Here is a 15,302-nt window from a genome sequence, read left to right on the forward strand (position 1 = left end):
GGAACCAATAGTTTTTTCGTCTTTTTAAAAAAATCAGCACATGAGTTACCACTTTCTTCTTTATGTTTTAATAGTCTGGGGAAGGAAAAAATTTTTCCCCTACCCTCCTAGGTTCAGTACCTGGGACTCTGCAAACTAAACTGGAAAAAAATGTATTAACAAGGGAAAAACAAGAGTTCATTGACATGCAGCATGCATATACATTGGAGAAATTTAGTAATGAATAATGCAAAGTGGTGATAGAACTTGGGTTTACATAGCATCTCAACAAAGACTAATGAATTTGTGGAGAAATGACAAGACAAATGGAAAGGTTTTAGGCTTCTGCAAGTGGCAAACTGTGGGAAGGTAAATGTATATGGAAACTAATGGGTGACGTTTGCCGGTGAAGGTCCAGCTCTCTGCTGACTCTCTGCCTTCTTCATGGCCGTAAAACTTCCCCAGGACAGAGGATTTATGGCAGTCCTCATTTCTGAGATTTCTGCTTTTTGTCAGAAAAAGAAGCTCCGTGAAGACTTCCTTCTGCATCTGTTGGATCTTAAATGCCTTCAGTTCAAATAGTCCTTATGCCAAAAGTAGCATGTTCTGATCTTCTGCAATAGTCACAGAATAGGAACTGGTTCACAGACTCTGCCCTGCAATTTGTTTTTTATTTTAATTTTGTTTCGAAGTGTTTGCCTGTTTTGGTAAACAGGGTTAATACACAGTTTCTTAGAATTTAATAGTTTGGGGTGGCTGGCCTTCCCACTTCTTAGACAACATCCCTACCTGTCATTCCTGTCAAAGGGACAGGGCTACATGGCTATGTTCCTAACAGGTTACCACCCCATCTCAGCCACAGCTGACTAGCAAGGGTTGCTATTTGACCCAAGTCCAGCCATCTTTTACTTTTTTCTTAATCTCTCATTCCTACATTCAATTATATATTATATCCTGTGGATTCTATTTTCTCTATATCTATAAGTTCTCTCACCCCCCTTGCTAGTGTATTGATTCATGCTGTTGTTATTTTCCTAAGGTACTAATTTGATCATTTAATTATCTTACTCAAAATACCTCTGTGACTTCCCCTAATGTCTACTGAATTTAGCTTAGTACTTGAGATATTTTTTCAATCAATTCTCCCACAATTCTTTTGTGTGCATGTATTCCCCTGTAGTCAAAATGGAAGGTTTGCTATGCCTTAAATGAGCTCCCACACTTCCATATAGTCATTTCTAACTCATTCCTCCCCATTCATACCTCCTCCTCATCTACGCCCCCCATCGTGCCATTCACCATGAAGCTCACTCATTCCCCAGGCATTTTTCTTTTTTCAGAATGTTAACTGTATTGTACGGTGGCATGAATATAGGTGGAAGGTGGGAAAGTAAGAGTAGGGTAAACTTTTGAAGTCAAAAAATAAGATATTGACTGTATCTTGTAATCTCCATGCATTTACCTTTCCTCTCCTCTGGCATGAACCTTGTACCTTTGATGGTGCTTTACAATATTAATTGAGCTACATATTTTTCATTTGTTTTTATTTATCAATTACAGTTGACATGGAATGTTATATTAGTTTCAGGTGTACAACATAGTGCTTAGACATTTATATAACTGATATTTCTTGCACCCACCTGCACCACCTATGGTTATTACAATATTATTGACTATATTCCCTGTATTGTACTTTACGTCCCCAGGACTATTTTGTGACTACCAGTTCGTACTTCTTAATCCCTTCCGTTTTTCACCCAGCCTCCTCCAAACCCCTCTCCCCTGGCAACCATCAGTTTGTTCTCTGTATCTATGAGTTTGTTTCTGTTTTGTTTGTTCATTTATTTATGCATTTTTTAGATTCCACACATCAGTGAAATCATATGGTATTTATCTTTCTCTGTCTGACTTATTTCACTCAGCATAATACCCTCTAGGTCCATCCATGTTGTTGTAAATGGTAAAATTTCATTCTTTTTTTTTATGGCTGAGTTAATATTCCATTATATTATATATGTGTGTATGTGACTTCTTCATCTATTCATCTTTTGATTGGAGCACTTAATCCATTTACATTTAAAGCAATTATTGATAGATATGTATTCATAGTTATTGCCATTTTATTAATTGTTTCCTGATTGTTTTTTGTAGTTCTCTGTTTCTTTCCTTTCTTATTCTCTTGCTCTCTACTCTTGCATGTTGATGACTTTTCATAGTATTGTGTTTGGATTCCTGTATCTTTATTTCTTGTATATCTCTTGTAAATTTTTTGTTTATGGTTACCATGTACTTCATATATATCAAGCTGTGTTTATGATAGTCTATTTAAAGTTGATGTTTGCTTAAATTTAAAAACATTCTAAAAGTACTACCATTTTTACTCACCCTCTCTTCATAAATGTTTTTGTCGTTATTTTTTTAATTGTATGTGTGTGTGTATCTTTTAATGTGCTGTTGTAATTATACATAATCTTCCTACTTTTGTCTTTTAACCTTTGTGCTAGCTTTAGTGTTGGTTGACCACTGCTTTTATTATGTGTTTGACTGTATCTGCGATAAATTTTTTCTTTGTGATATTTTCACACTCACAATTCTGGCCTTCTTCTTTTTCTTAAAGGAGCTCCTTTAATATTTCTTGTAATACTAGTTTGGTGGTGATGAACTCCTTCAGCTTCTTCTTGTTTGGGAAGCTAATTGATTGTTTTATATTTCTTTTAGAATAGCAGATACATTTTTCCATTGTTTGGAGTCAAACTGACTACCAAAAGATAGAAGCTTATCAACAGCAAATACTTACATGGTATGCCTATTGCCAAACTCATCTTATAGAGCTGCTGTTTCACATTGGTTTTTACAGAATGTCAGCAGTGAAACTGTGTATAGACTGTAAGCATACATTATAAATATTTCTGGGAAAGTTCATACAAAAAGATGTAACATAGCAATATGAACCAAACACCATGAAAATTATCAGAAACAAGCCCAGTGACGCCAATCTGCTAAATCATTCTTGTTTTCAGATCTAGGCAGTATGTAAAAGGAAGTGCCCCATGTCACATCCCAGGGAACTAACTTAAAATGTAGAACAAAGTCACGTGTCTGGGAATGTTAACCGATTCCAATACTGTCTAACATGGTTTTACTTTGTTGCAAACAATGCCGTTTTTAAGCAAACTAATTAATGCATACACTGACAAACAAATCCAACAAAAGAGGCACTTAGAGGCAGTGTTCATTGAATGCTGGAATTTTTAAAGAAAAAATCTATTAGGTCATTTTAGTCATTTCCTTCTGCGAAAGAAGGATTGTTCTTTCGAGTTTATTTTTCTGGCTTTAAGTTTCATTCCTTAAGAACCAAGACTTCCCAAATATTCTGTGGAAAATTCTACCTACTATGTTCACAGCTTAAAAGTTTTTTGGTAATTAACTTACTTCCCTTTTCTTTTGGTTATACAAATTATCAATAACTTTTGCTTGGCTATGCTTATGGTTTTCCATAAGTCTCTGTTTATTTTTTAAAATATAATATATTATAACATATATAATATAAATCCTCCTATAAAACCCCTCTCCACTATTCATACCATCAGTCTGTGCTACCTCTCTCTTCCTTGTAATTATCATGTTTTCATTGTTTAGTTATTTATTAAACTGGCTTTATTTTTCAGTAACATTGGAACAAACATTCTATTAGTAGTATCAGTAATTCAGTAAATATGTAGATATAGGATGTAGAATTAGGTTTATGCCCTTTAATAATTTCATACATTCCTCTTATGTTAATGTTGTGTCTGTTGTTCAACCAGGCACCTTGATCCTCTTGACCAACATTCTTAGAGCATTGTTTATAGTAGCCCATCCATCTACCATTTGATCTTAAAGGCCAACACTTTGAAACTGGAAATGGGGTGTCTTTTGCAACCACATGAGCTTAACCACATAGTTTGAGATAGATTTGATGGCCTAACATCATTGCTAATACTTAGCTTAATTAGAAGTGCCTTGTATTTACTTATACATGTGAGAAATGACTTACGAACAACAAACAGTATTACAGGATTGTTTGCAGTAATAGAAGTTTGGAAGTCACTCACCTACCTACTCATCAGGTGTGAAAAAGAATGAGGTAGCCCTGGCCAGAGTGGCTCAGTTGGTTGGGCATCCTCTGCAAAGGGAAAGGTCACTGGTTCATTTCCTGGTCAGGGCACATGCCTGGGTTTCAGGTTCAGTTCCCCGTTGGGGTGTGTATGAGGGGCAATGGATCAATATTTCTTTCACATCAGTGCTTCTCTCCCTCTCTTTCTCTCTCCCTTTCTGTCTTCCTTAAAAAAAAAAATTGAGGTAAAAACAAAATTGATGGAGGAAAGAATGAGTAGGTTCTCTATAGGTAACAGAAAAAGTTCCATGAATCTTTTCACTCAATACATTAATACATTTTTTGATTCTTGACACATTGAATTTATTACATTCAAAGCTGAAATTAAAAAGGAAATGGAAATGCATAATATTACTAATATTGAAATTAACTTGACTCTATAGCCATTATCAAGAAAATCTGAAATACTGGTTATTCAGCACAGTTGAAAATCAAGCAAAGATGTATATCTTGACAGAATTTTGAGACTATGTATTTAATTGTAACTAACTGAAGAGAGCTATTGAAAAGCAGGTTAAACATAACATGAACACCAAACTTTACAGTAACTTATATGAAGACTATGCAAACTGTTCTTCAAACCTACCATTTATTATATATTACAATACTGACCAGCAGACAATGATTGGTTTGAGTTTAACTTAATTATGTAGCTCTTACCAGACTATCAAACAAAAATAATTCAAATATTATTCTTACTCTTGAGAAATTATTCAAGGAGAGCAATACATAAAAATTGAACAAAGTAAAGTATATTAAGTGCTATAATAAAATTCTCCATAAGTTACATAAAAAGGTTAATAAGAGAAATCAGGAAAAGCTTTACGGTGGAGGTGATGTTGGAGCAGAGCTGTGAAAGAAGTCCAGATGAAAAAGAAAGTAGGAGCGTTTTAGACACATACATGGTCCGTTTCACCCAACCCCAGACTTCTGGGCCTCGCTTCAATCTCTCATTTCCTTACCTTAGAAGACCATGAGGAAGAAGAGCATGCTTGGCCTCCCTTCCCGACCTCTGGTAAATACAGAGAGGCCTGAGTATCCAACATCCTCCGGGGAATAAAATTTTGGAACTCATAACACTGGCAACTAGCAACCAGTTAAATGCACCATTTCACACTTTTTAAAAAAAAACAATGCTTTAATCACCTCTGCTCTCTTGATGTTTTGCATTTTCCCTCTTGGCTCAACCCTCACTAGGCCCTCCCACCCAAATTTGTCCCCAATACCTTTTGCAACTCAGTATTAACAGAGCCCTCTTCACCTTCCAAGATGTTTCCTGCTCTTTCTGCCCTTAGGTGAGGTCATTTCCCTACCACCTTGTTGAGTGGAGGTTGCTCATTTTCTCCATTCTCTTCTGAGCTGGAGAAGGGCTGGTCTCTTTAACCTTGCCCGGTGCTGTCCCCAGACCAGACTCTTCCTGTGAAACCCCTCTCTGCCACTCCTACGGTCAGTCTGTACTACCCCTCCCTTCCTTGTAACTGGGACTGAAAAACAGCCTGGTCACCCTGCCCCCATTATTACTGAAGATGTTAGCACTTGGCTTCTGATTCTCTCTTCCATTCCAAGCCCTGTTTTCCCATATTATTTCAAGGAGCATGGATGTCCCATTCTCTTTCTGGCAACTCAGTCCCTTTAGTGCCTCATTTCTATTAACTTGCTGCGTTCCTCCTAGGCCAGCCATACTTATGGTCATAACCCAGACTTTTGAATCACACTAAATTGCACTAAGTCTTGTGGGGTTTTTTGGTCCAAGATCTATCTTACACCTGCACAATTCTCCCATTTTAGTTGCCACGTACGCATTTCCAGCCACTACCTTCACTTCACTAGCCGTGTGCTTTTCTACTTTTGTGCACCCTGACCCCCACTCCTCATCTGTTCTCCACAGAGCTGCGTGATCACATCTGCTTACCACAACTCAACCCTTTTCTGTTATGCTTTCAACAAACCCCGAAGTCTCTATCATGCTCTAGAAGTTCCAAAAAGATCTGATCCCTCTCACCTTTGTGGCCTCACTTTGTGGCTGCTGTCTCCATCGCTCCTCATTCCCAACTTTACTTCAGGGTCTTTGTACTTTTGATCCCTCGCCCAGAAAGTCTTCTTTCTTCTCCTCTGCTAGCTCCTTCTCACCCTGGCAGCCTCAGTTTTAATGCTCCTACCTCAGAGAGACTCTCGTGATCCCTAGTGTTTCAGAGCACTAACTGTGATTTACAGTTACTTATTTGTGTGATGATCTGTGTGGTTTTGGGATTGATGGCTGACTCTTCTACTAGATTATATGTTTCTTGAGGGCAGGAGACATCTAGTTTTTTACCATGGTGCAACTGTGTGAGTTTAATGCCTGGCTCATTATAGGTTGTTGGTGAGTGTTGTAGTCTGAATAATGAGCCCTACTTCCACCTCCAACAAAGATGTCCATGTTCTAATCTCTAGAACTTGTTATTGTACAGGGGATTTTGCAGATGTGATTAAGACATAGCTTTTGGACAGGGAGATGATCCTCCATGATCTGGGTGGTCCCAATAAAATCACAAGGGTCATTACAAGAAGGAGGCAGAATAATCACAGTTAGAAAAGAAAATGTGTGACAATGGAAGTGGGGGGAGCTGAGAGAAAGAGAAATTGAGAGGTTTGAAGATACTACATGATTTTCTCTGAAGAGAGAAGAAGGAGCCATGAGCCGAGGAATGCAGATGGTATCCAGAAGCTGGAAAAGACAAGGATAAAGATTCTCACTCTAGAGCCTCCAGAAGGAATACAACCCTGCTTACACCTTGACTTAGAAAACTCCTGACCTCCAAAACTGTAAAATGGTCCATTTCTATTCTTTTAAGCCATGAAATTTGCACTGATTTGTTACCGCAACAATAAGAAAATAATCTAAGATTTTGGTACTGTGAAATGCGATGCTGCTATAACAAATACCTCAAAAAAGGGAAGTAGCTTTGAATTGGGTATTGGGCAGAGGATAAAAAAATTTTAAGGAGCCTAATAGGTAAAGCCTAGATCGCCTTAAACAGTGTTTGTAAAAATATGGAAGTTAAAGATGCTGCTGGTGAGGGCTCAGAGGAAGTGAGGAACACAGTAGGAAAAAAGGATAGACTCTTACAGAATATCTAAAGAGTCATAAACTGTTAACAGAAATATAGATGCTAAAAGCACTGCTGAATAGGGCATGAAAAGAATTGAGGAACGTATTTATGGGAACCAGAAGAAAGGGAGTCCCTGTTATATCGTGGAAGAAAGCTTAGTAGAACTGTGTATTACAGTTGTGTGGAAAGCAGAACTTGTAAGTGGTGAACATGGATATTTAGCTGAGATTTCCAAGCAAGATATTGAAGGTGCATTCTGGTTTATTTCTGCTAATTAGAGTAAAATGCAAGAGAAAATAGATAAATTGAGGAAAGAACTGTTAAGAAAAAAAGGAACCAGGACTTGATGACTTGGGAAATTACCAGACTCTGTAGACTATAAAAGATGCTGAAATTAGGGAACTCATCATTAGAAAAGTATGACCCGGCGAGAAAGCTAAGGGTAAGCTGTGTATGGTTTGGGGTAGGAGACTGTTCTGAGATGCAAGGAAAAGATGATGGTGCTTGGACTGGTGGGTTGGAAGTGGTGTGAAATATATAAACAGAAACATAGGGCCCCACTCGGGTAGCGCCCTCTGACCGTCTAAACCCTCTCTGGAATGTGCTGTCTTCTTCTCCTTGGGAACAAATCATCTTATATTGCTTATATCCAGAGTGCTTATATTCACTCTGGATTTCCCCCCGGAATAAAGATCCAATGAAGAGAGGTCTGTACCTTTCTGCTCTTTCTGACACCACTCCATTAATGAGTCTTCTGGATGTTCTTTAGGTAACTCGTTAGATCCGCTTGGTCCATGGAAAGATTAGCATTACAATCATTTCACCTTTGTGATAGACCAGCATATCCTCCAGCCACTGCGTAGTGAACATGTAAGTGCTAATGCAGCAAAATGACCTATAAAGACAGAAATATTTTGGTCAAGAGATTGCAAAACCAGAAGAACTAGAGCAGCTGGTGTAGAAAGGTAGACAAAACTGAGGCCTGTTAAGTGATACATCTAATAGCAAGAGGACAAATACACACTCCTTTTCATTTCCCTCAGAATGATTACCTTAAATTACTGCAGTGCATTTACTGAACAAATGCTCGAAGACTACTCACTGTGTAAACTGCAGTCACTGCTTAAGATATTGTGTCTGTGAGAATGAAGAGGGGGTAAAGTCTCTGTTCTCATGTTGCTTGCAGGGAAAGTCCATGTAACATGTTGGTCATTAGCACAAACTGGAGCCATACTGTAGGGTGAGAATCCCAGCTTTGGTCTCAAGTAACTTCTGGCAAGTTATTTAACATTCCTCAGTTTCCTTGTTTATAAATTGTTTGGTAATAATGTTACCTACCTTGTAAGAGTGCTGCAAGGATTAAATAAAATAACAAATGTAAAGAACAGTGCCTGATCCAAATAAGTACTACCTCAATATTAATTGATAGTGTCACAATTTACTTTTATATTCAGTGAGTGTTGTGCTGCATAATGACATTTTGGTCACAATGGACTGCAGGATGTGTCAGCCAAGAACTCAGAAGGGTCAAGGAAAATCGGGTGTGTAGTAGGCTATACCATCTAGGTTTGTGTGAGTCCACTCTGCGAGGTTTGCAGAACAACGAAATCTCCTCTCCATGCATTTCTCAGAATGTATACTCATCATTAAGTGATGCATGACTGTAGTAACAAAATATTTCAATTGGCGATGCAATAAGAAGAAAATAAAGTACTACAATGAAAGTAAAGTGATATAAAATAAAATATGTTATAGTGACAGAGTTAAGGGAAAGCCAGTACTAATCCATATTGGTTGGTCAGGGGAAGCTTCACAGGGAAGGTACACTTAAGACCTGAGCACCACCAAAGAAAGCAAAAAACAAAAACAAAGAACCCCCTCCCCCAAAACCTCATGGGGTAGTGTCCCATTTCTAGGAAGCAGCGAATGAAACTTCCAGGGCTTTAGTGAGTAATGAGGGAAAAATAATGAGTTGGGACACATGATTTCATTCCAAGTGTAGCATAATGACCCTGGGGAATGGTGAGCAGGGTAGAACTACATTTTTAGAAGTTACTGCTGAGTCAAGAGGTATACAATGTTTACATTTTTTTTCTTACAGGGCATTTTGTTTTTCTTGTTTAATTATTGCATTGTATTCTTCCATTTGCCTACTTTACTATGCACTTATTTGAACTGCTTCCCAAATATCAGGTAAGTAGCCTCTCAACATAATTTTGCATGGGTCAAATGTGTCCACTTATCTGTTGGTTCCTTTTTTTCCTCCCTGTACTCTTTTTTTTCTGCCTCCTTCCTTGGTTTTGCTCCCATCTGTTCTGGTTTCTTTCTAGACCAGCTGCACAATTGTCTTTCTAAGACCTCCTTGCCACGCATTATCCTCTCCTTTTGTTAGGTCTCCAGATTTCTGAGTCTCGTGGCATCCCCTTCCTTAGTCTACTTCCTTATTTGTGTGAAGCATATCCTGCAATAGTTGCTAAATAAAGAGTACATGAGAGGTAAATATTTTGATTCCTTGCATGCCTGAAATACTGTTGTTCTTTCACACTAGGTTGATATTTGATTGTGAATAGCCTTCTAGGTTAGAAATGATTTTTCGTGAGAATTTTAAAGTAATTGCTTTATTGTTTTCTAGTTTCCTCTGAGTCACTAATGAGAAGTCCAAGAGGACTCTTATTTCCAGTCCTTTTTACATGTAACCTGTTTTCTGTTCTTTCGTGACACATTCAGGATTTCACTTTATTGCTAGTGTTTGGAAACTTGATGGCAACATAAGTCCTTAGTCATTCATCCTAGGAAATTTTCTGGTCACATATCTTTGGTAATTTCTTCCCCTTTTGTTTCCTGTGGTTTTCACCTCCCTCCCTCTGCCTTAAACTCCTGTTAGCTTAATGTTAGACTTCTTTGATTGATCCTATAATTTAAAAAATTGTTCTCTCATTGTGTTCAATTACCTGGGTCTGTGGTCAGCAGTTAGACAGAGATGAGCAGAGCACGGATGATGGGCCAGGTACAGCAGGTCACCAAGCCAGCAAGCCCTGGGTGCCTAGCAACGGGCAAAACTGGGAACACGAGGACCTCGCCCCCAGGGTAACCTTTCCTCCCCTCGCATATCACTGGTCATGCGGTTCGGACTCCCTGACTTTTCATATCGATGGTCATACAGACCCCCTGACCTTTCCTCCCTAGAGATAACATAGAAGCCTCAGTTCTGTTTCATCTCCAGGCCCAGGAAAGCAGCAAAACCAGACAAGCAATGCCACCAATGCCAAGACCAGCTGCACTGACTAATGATCTCCTGCCCTAGTGCCCACCAACCAGTGGAGACCATGGCCCTAAAAAGATCCACCTGGAAAGCTGATGAATAGTCTATTGGGAACTTCCCCTGGGACCTCCACCCTTAAAAGCTGTTAGGACAAAGACACCAGTGCACGCCCCCTCCTGGGAGCACACCCGTGCCTTTCCCCTCCATTTCTCCTTCCTTCCAGACATGGTACCTTTACCTTCCTTCTCCTAAGCTCCAAGGGCTCTTCTTTTCCCTCTGTAACTTGTCTCCTGAGCCCATTTCTTCTACCACTGACTTCTACCTCTGTGACTTTCTAAATAAAGAAGTCTCTTAGAGTTTGAGTCTTGGCTCTGAGTTCTTTCCTAACCAGAACTCAAGTATTAAGGTTCCTGAACCAAGGTCTGGTCCCACCATTCTATCAATTAACACCTGGTGCCATTCTTCCCATCACCAGGTGGGGTGTTACCCAAAATTGGATCTTGGTTCTGGAGGTTAAAGTGGATCTTGGTTCTTGAGATCAGCAAAGGAAGAATTCAGAGCCAAGAACTCAAATTACAACAGAAAGTTTGATTTGAAAGTTACAGAAGTAGAAGATGTGATCCAACTGGGTTGTGTAGGCTCAGGAAATAAGTTACAGAAGCAAAAAAAGGGCTCCTAGAGCGTAGGAGAAAGGCAGAGGTCAAAGCGCATGGAAGGAAGAAGAGGGAGAAGGGAAAGGCGAGGGCATACTATGGAGAGGTGCTTCGTCTTGAGGGTTTTTAAGGCTGGGAGTTTAGGGGAGATCTTAGGAGAAGATCTCAGTAGAACAGTCATTAGCTTTATGCTGAGGTACCAAAGTGAGATATAGTCCCCTGACTTTATCAGTCCTTGGGTATGGTTGGCACAAATGGCACTGATTAGAGTTTTGCTGTCTATCTCCCAGAATAGGATGATTTAAGCTATTTGCCCTCTGGTTGGAGAGTAGAAGTGTAAACCATTTGCTATGAAGTGTTCTTGGTTAGGGAAGATAGGATTTTGCGGTTTACTAGATGACTGTAAACTGCTTGGCCATATAACTATTCATCTTAATTTCCTTATTCCAACTTGCCTTGGCTTACTAGCCTGTCTCCAGGGGGAAGGTTTTACCTATGTTATATTCCAACTTTTTCTTTAATTTAAAATGTTAGTCTTCTTATTCCTAAGAGCTTTTAAAATTCTCTTTTTAAAATTCATGTTCTTATTTTATGGATGAAATATCTTCCCTATATTTATAAATAAATTAATTATAATTAAAACCTATATTTCTGAGGAAAGTAATTGTAATTAAACCTCTTTTCTTTTTTTCTTTGCATTGTTCCTCCCTCATACCTCTTTTTGTTTTTTCTTATTTTTGGAAGGTGCATTTCATTTAGGAGGCTTTCCACAAATATCTGGTGATGTGTGTGTGTGTGTGTGTGTGTATAAAATTTTGTATTAGTTTCAGGTATACAAATAGTAGTAGACAATTGTATACTTTACAAAGTGATCCCCCTGATGTTTCAAGTACCCACCTGGCATCAAACATAGTTATTACAATATTACTATATTCCCTATTCTGTACTTTACATCAGTCCATTTATATTTAAGAGTAAGCCAACAAGAAACCTATAGAAAGCTCTGTGCATATGCTTTGCTCCCTCTCTGGTTGTTTCACTGTTATATGACTGAAACTCGAAAAGTTGGTATTCATGCTGCCTGTCATTACCAGAACCAATGAGTAGAGACAAGGATTGAATCTTTATGGATGCTTTATTCAGATGCCAGAGATCTAAGGACATGGTAGGTTATGTACCCTCAAAAACCATCTTAACATCTCATCTCAAGTAGACTGTTTTATAAGGAGAAGAAAAGGTAGGTATGGGGTTTGGAAAAAAGATTAATCACAGAAGAGTTGCATTCTGGCTGGCTGGTTTTCCTAGGACTTCTTTGTCTGCTGATCAGCAATTTTTTTTATCTGTGTTCCCTTCCTGGAACACAGTGGCTCATATACCATCTCCATCACTTGCACACTCCCTGGGGCACAAAGGCTGATTTGCTTATGGGCCTCTTAGAGTCATGTGGTCATGCATTCCAGTTTCCAGAATAATAGGTTTCCACATGCATTAATCACTTAGGCCTATCAACTATGACTGAATCTAAAACATTAACTCTTGAGTTCCCCATCATAACCACATAAAAGACCAAGCCATTTTATTGGAGGACTCCTACATATTATTAACTCTATGTCCTTTCTTAGAGTGCTATGTAATTTTTACCAGAAGAATCATCCAACATGTATAGGGCTTTCTGCCAGTGTTTTGTGGACCCACCATGAGTAAGAGACTAGTTATTTCATCACTTTGTGGATTTTCACTTAATCTCCCTGAAATTAGTGTTTAGATTGCCTCAAGCTTGGCTTTTCTGTAGCCCATTTCTCTGGTGAATAAAACTATGTCCTATGTCTTACTTCAGTCAGGAATGGATAGTTACCTGGAAGTACTGGGTGGGTATGGAGACCCACCTACAAACGCCTAGAAGTATAGTCTGCCACACACCAAGGCTATATGATTTAGCCTATGGCCCTGTGGGGGAGGAGAAATGATTTTTCCTCTTCGTCTGTGTTCTTAGCAGATACATCAGTGAAAGAAAAGACAAGTTACCAGAAGAAAAACAAAAGTTTAATAAGCTGTATACCTCTTGTGTACATGTGGGAGTCTCAGGAAAACTGAGTAACTCACCAAAATGGCTGAAACCATCACCTTTATTATAAATGCCACATTTGGCTGAAGACAAGAGATGTTGGTTAGGAGAAGTCAGTTATAGGAGGTTCCTGCAAAAATCACAGCCAAAAAGGATTTATCTCTGCACTGATAAGAGTTCCTAAGAGACTTGGCCATCCCCAGCCCCTGCTCACACACCTCCTGCTTCCTGGAAGGGGGAGGAGACACCCTTTCAAATGTAATTGTAAAAAGGGTAACTTCCACTTGGTTTTCCAAGCTTTTCCCTTGTTTGCTATTTCTTAAAATGAACCAGCCTAAATAATCCTTATGCCAAAGAGACGTTTTTGGGGGTAACAAGCTCTGTTCCTCTACAGCTCCAGGGCTGTAAACCTGTACAGCATGTTACCATACTGAATACTGGAGGCACTTGTAACAGGGGTATTTGTGTAATGTGTTTCATGTTATGGTGATTATATCATCGCTGGTCTATAAACATTTTTCAGCTCCATTATAATCTCTGGGGACCAGCCATCGTATATGTGGTCCTTAATTGACTCAAGCTTAGTTATGTGCTGAATACTGTACTTGAATACTTCATGTCCCTTGTCCTTAATGGCAGCCCCTATCTTCTGCTTTTCCACTGTTGATTAAGGCCTCTGTAGTATAAACCCTGACAGTCTGTTCTTCTTTTTGTAATGCAGGCGCCTGACTTAAGCTTTGATTGATGAGGCATCCTTTCAAAGAGGCAACCACTTCTAGGAAGGCTATTTCCAATACACACATTGCCAGCCCTAGGATTAGATAAAAAATCCAGGCTGTCTTCCTCCCATTGAGTCTCCTTTGTTTGAAGAGATCTTGGTGACTCTGATAACCAACCCTTTGGACTACTTGTCTTTTTCTCTCTTCCCAAGCTCTAAATTCCCAAGCCATGTTTTAAATTCATCAATTAAGAGTGAACCCATGAAATCTTAGGCCCCAGTTTTTGACCCCAATAAAAGTGGAATCCCAAGTGCCTGCTCTCTCTCTCTACACAAGTCCCTCCAGTGACCTCGCTATGGGTCTCCTAGTGTGATAAACTCTTTTATCATGCGAGGGCCTATAAGTGATTTAACTCATAAGTGATAAATTAGTTTTTTTCTTCAAAGTTTTCATGGCCTATAAGTGATAAACTTTTTTTCTTCAGAGTTTCATGAAGGTTATTGCTGAAGGATGTCTTCTTGCAAACCATGTTAAGAACAATAAGGGTTGGTCCAGTTGTAACATTGGCTTAGAAAGAAGAGATGTCAGCAGGAAGCTCACTGGGCCCCAGGCATTTCTAGCCAATAGCATTATTTTCGATAGACTGAGATCCGCACAATGCATCATCTCGGTCTGCTCCTGTACAGAAAGGAGTTAACAAAGTAAGCCTGAGACTGCTAGACTTGAAAAGACCGACTTGCAAGGATGACTCTTCGTTGATGTCTGAGGATTTCAATTTCTAGAGGGTTTCCACAAGTCCCTGATAAGAGTGGCTCACTGTGCCTAAATTATTTGCGTGAACAATGTAATTTCTGTTGAACAAAATTCAACAGAATTTTGTTGAGGGGGTGCCTGCTTTTGTTCTTGAGAGTCTGAAAGTTCTGGTATGTGCTAAGTAGAAGGTGCCTGCTTGACCAGGCACCCGCTCCCCGCTCCTCCCCACCACCAATAAAAACCTTAGCGCTGAGTCTCTCTAATGAGCTTCCATGGTAGACAGCATTTCATTTGTGTTGTTGTAATGTGGTGGTGGAGGAATGAAGTGCATCCTGTGTGACCACAGAGAGAAGACTCTTGGAAGCTTGTACTGGTTTTCTCTGGACTTTGTCCCTTTGCCTTTTTCCTCTGCTTACTTGCCCTGTGTCCTTTTGTGTTCTGTAATAAATCATAGCTGTGAGCACCTTGGCCAATTTTCTCACCCATCAGATCGGGTTTACAATAATAATATTCACCTTATAAGTGGTGTTATGAGTATGAACTCTGTGTAGAATTATGGACTTGATGTATAGGATGCATCTGATAGAGGGTGGTTGTTATTCTGGAGCATGTTAATGTAAAGA

At 39.1% G+C, this 15,302-nt stretch overlaps 1 protein-coding gene across 1 annotated transcript in view; it reads left to right on the top strand.

Annotated features, from left to right (window-relative positions):
* The window catches only part of BCAT1 (branched chain amino acid transaminase 1), a 95,980-nt gene that overhangs the window by 6,299 nt on the left and 74,379 nt on the right, over positions 1 to 15,302 (top strand).

This window comes from Pteronotus mesoamericanus, unplaced genomic scaffold (assembly GCF_021234165.1).
Source record: "Pteronotus mesoamericanus isolate MK-2021 breed Mesoamerican mustached bat unplaced genomic scaffold, CSHL_Meso_final scaffold_21, whole genome shotgun sequence".
Lineage (NCBI taxonomy): Eukaryota > Metazoa > Chordata > Mammalia > Chiroptera > Mormoopidae > Pteronotus > Pteronotus mesoamericanus.